Raw genomic sequence first — 3,658 nt, 5'->3', positions numbered from 1 at the left:
TGAACTTACACTGTATACTGGAAAGAGCAAATATTCAAGGGGTTCTCTACGATTAAAAACCATAATGCTTTGACTGAACAGCATGATTATAAAACAGTATTACTTAAAAACTACAAATAATATGCTTCACATCGTTTTCCTTCTCTGTCCCATTCTCAATTTATTCCACTCTCATTTATTTCATTAATAATTTGTTTATACTCTAAAATATACTTAAACAATTTTTATGAGTATTTGACTTAGTGATTGGTTGGGCCTTTTAAAATATTAAAAAGCAACATAAGTGCATTTGACACTGGTCAAGGTTTGGAATGCCAATAGGCAAAACAAAACAAAAATCCTCATTCATATATATATATATATAAACAAACATTTAAATGCAGAAAACTTTATCATAGGTGGAGCATTGCATATTTAATGTATATACCGGAAAAGGGAAATGGGTTCTTCAGGCCAGGGGAAGATTTTAAAATGAGACTTTTCAAGTAAACACTGCTTATTGGACAGCCTCATATCTTGAAAGTTTTAACCTAATTTTATTTGTATGTATATAAAGACTATTTAAAAAAATCACACCCAAAAGTAAAAAATTGGTCATTTGTTTACAAAGTGCAATACATCAGTTCAACAAATTCATCTCAAAGTAACAGAGTATGTGTGGTTTCTCAGGTTTTAGACCTTTCCTGGTTCCCATTTAAATGGCCTAACATAAGTCATGCTGCATGACATAAGCAGCCCATGTAACTAATCTTGGGCCCTTAACACCTGCTATTCATTAATTTCAACTTAAGCATGTGACTTAGAAAGTAAATTGTTAGCATCTGATTGATGAAGTAAAGATTATCTGCATAAAATTTGTGACCTGGTGGCAGTAGTATGTAATCTCAAATTACCGCTTTGTAATGAATTCTGTATGGTTTGCATGTTCTTCAATAACTGGAGATTTTTCCTGCTTTTTTCTCCAGGTCTCAGTTTGGCAAAATTATTCTAATTTATGGTCCTTGTGATTCGAGAATGGTTGCTACTGTTTCCTTCTTCATCAAGAGTCTTTTCGGTAGTTCTTAAGTCCTTCTTCTGCTTCTCTAGCTTCTGTTCCTCCAGTTGGGCTTGGTATTTACGAACTTTAGTTATTTGGTTGGCTTTTGCCTCCATCTTTCCCACCAGTGACTCCAGTTCACGCTCTAAGTTGTCTTTCAGTTCAGTGGTTGCAGACTCTTGAGTAAGTTTTGCAAGCTGCTGGTGATCAAAGCTCATTTGTCCCAAGTTATCCTGCAGCGTCTGTAAGTCCTCTGACAACTCTTCATTAATGCTGTTGGAGGAGGGAAGCATTACTGACTTCTTACTTTTACCACTTTGTGAAGGTACTTTCTTTACCAGAGGAATACTGTTAACTACCTGACCATTGCGCAACGCTTTACTATGCTGTTTCATTAGATGCAAGACATGCTGAACGTTGGCTACCATGGCATAGCTAGGACTGGTGAACTTTCCAGCATATCATCCAAGCATAATCTATAATGTGGCTGTGCACCAAAATAGTTTTTAGAGCCTTTCTTTTCTGGTGGTTTTGACTTCCTTTTTTTTTTTTTTTTCATTTTATTTTTCTCACTGGGAACATATGAAGTTGCCTTATTTTCAAAGATAAGTCTATTTGCTTCTAGACCAGTTTGCAACTCAGCTGCCTTAGTTTGCATGCATTTCCTTTCCTGTTCTTCTACATGGAGTTTTGCTTCCAACTCTTGCATTTTTTTTCCTGCAATTGCCTGCATTGTTGTAAGTTTGTTATACTCCTGTTCAAGAAGATCTAGTTTTTCAAGTTGGTTTTGAACATGTGTCTGATCATGCTTGCTTTCTCTTTCTAGGGAAACATGTTTCTCTAAGACAGATGTCCTGTCCATTTCTGCATGCTTTATCATGTTTTGCATGTATTACAATTGCTTTTCTAAAAGATTACATTTATTTTCTGCAGCTAACAACTGATTGTCAGTTCTTAATTGGGCTTTGATTCCTCATTCTTTGAATTCTCCCTTTCCCGCATCTGTTCGTCCAACACTTTCTTATATTCAATTGTTTTGCTAGACAGTTTTCACACTTTCTTCTGCCTGAATTCTTTCAAGTTCTAAACGTAGAATCTTATCTTGAAGATTCTTCAGAGCAGAAAATATGTGTAGGCTTATTTGGGGAGCATCATAAATCACTATTAAGAAAAGACTTATCAGGAATCAGCAGTTAGTGTAATGGCTATATCGCTGGACTCCCACGTAGTCGACCGCGGTTCGTGTCCTGGACCCGGTGGCTTAAAACTCCCAACAGGCGCGTGTGCGTGTCTGCCCAAGATCCCGAGAGGAGAATGGAGGAGCAGGGATTGCGGTGTGACCACCCCTGGGGGGTGATTTCTCGCTTTCTGTCTCTATGTCTCTCTCTGTCTGTCTGGCGAGCGCACGGGCCCTACAGTGAAAATCTCTCAAAAAAAAAAAAAAAGAAAAGGCTTATCAGGTGGCTATACAACATATGAAGGTGAAGAATGGTGAATGATGCTTCGTTATACCTTGATGGTTCAGCTATAATGTTGGAGAACTGAGAACCAGAAGCCGCAGACACTCATGCCCCCGCCATCTTTCTGCCTGTCCAGAGGGCCTCGGCAGCTCCGGGGTGGTCTTTGTTCTCATGTTTTTCTTCAAGATTCGAGAGCCGCCCATCAGGGGCGACCCAAAACCAAAGCCCTCATGGAAGGGGAAGGGGTGCTGGTACCAGGTCTGGAAACCCCTGCCACTTTTCAAATACTTTTGAGTTGGTGAGGAAAATATTCTATTGTATACGAAGCGATTTGGATTTAGAAACACTTCCTAAAAGTTACTTAATTGGTAAGTGGTGAAAAGGGATTTGAGTACAGGTTTTCTCTTGTCAGGTTATATCACCCATGCAAAATGACAGAGAAATAACCATTGAAACTGATTGATTAATAGTATAAAAGGGAAATCAACAATGGGAGGAGTAAAGAACTCACTGAACATCTCTATTTTCACAAGAACTTTATACTCCTTGATTTTAAGGAGACAGCATTTCTTCTGTTGGTTGATGGACCAACTATGAAAAAGCCAACTGCTGAGATATTCTATTAAACTGCTATGTCTTAATTTGAAATCAGTTGGTCTGGTCATGCCCCATTTAGCTGTTATTCGAATGGACAACAGTGAGTCTATCTTCTGTAGCAAATAGAAATAAATGAGCTCTTATTAAAAGGAATACATATGCTATCAAGTTCATGTTTACTCATATTTTTTTGAGGACAAAAGGGAGAGAAGTCTCCTTTAAGAAATTATTATAGATTTTTAGAGAAATAAAAAAATAATACAATGCTACTATCTTTCATTATACATTCATTTAAAAAAAAAGCTGAGGAATTTGAAATGTTTTATTCATGTCCTAATCAATCTTCACAGGGTTACTGTAGGTCAGGTAGATGGTAAGAAGTATTATTAAGAGGAGAAGAAATTTAATATGTTTATTTGTTGCAAGAAAAAAAACCATGAAGACAGGATATTTGTAGGAAGAACACTTCAGTTTGAAATATTATACATAATAACGGAGAGTAAAAAATTATTCTAAGGAAAGAAAATTACATATAACTAATCTACTGGAATGTGCAAATGCTTTC

The 3,658-nt window shown here is 36.9% G+C and overlaps 1 pseudogene; it reads right to left on the bottom strand.

Annotated features, from left to right (window-relative positions):
* Positions 1-840: 840 nt before the first annotated feature.
* LOC102500779 (centrosomal protein of 57 kDa pseudogene) lies at positions 841-2,616 on the bottom strand (annotated as a pseudogene).
* Between the last annotated feature and the right edge of the window lie 1,042 nt (positions 2,617-3,658).

Source organism: Tupaia chinensis, unplaced genomic scaffold (genome assembly GCF_000334495.1).
Source record: "Tupaia chinensis unplaced genomic scaffold, TupChi_1.0 Scaffold000691_1, whole genome shotgun sequence".
Classification (NCBI taxonomy): Eukaryota; Metazoa; Chordata; class Mammalia; order Scandentia; family Tupaiidae; genus Tupaia; species Tupaia belangeri.
Note: the sequence above shows the minus strand (reverse complement) of the source record. Positions and strands in the feature narration are given on the sequence as shown.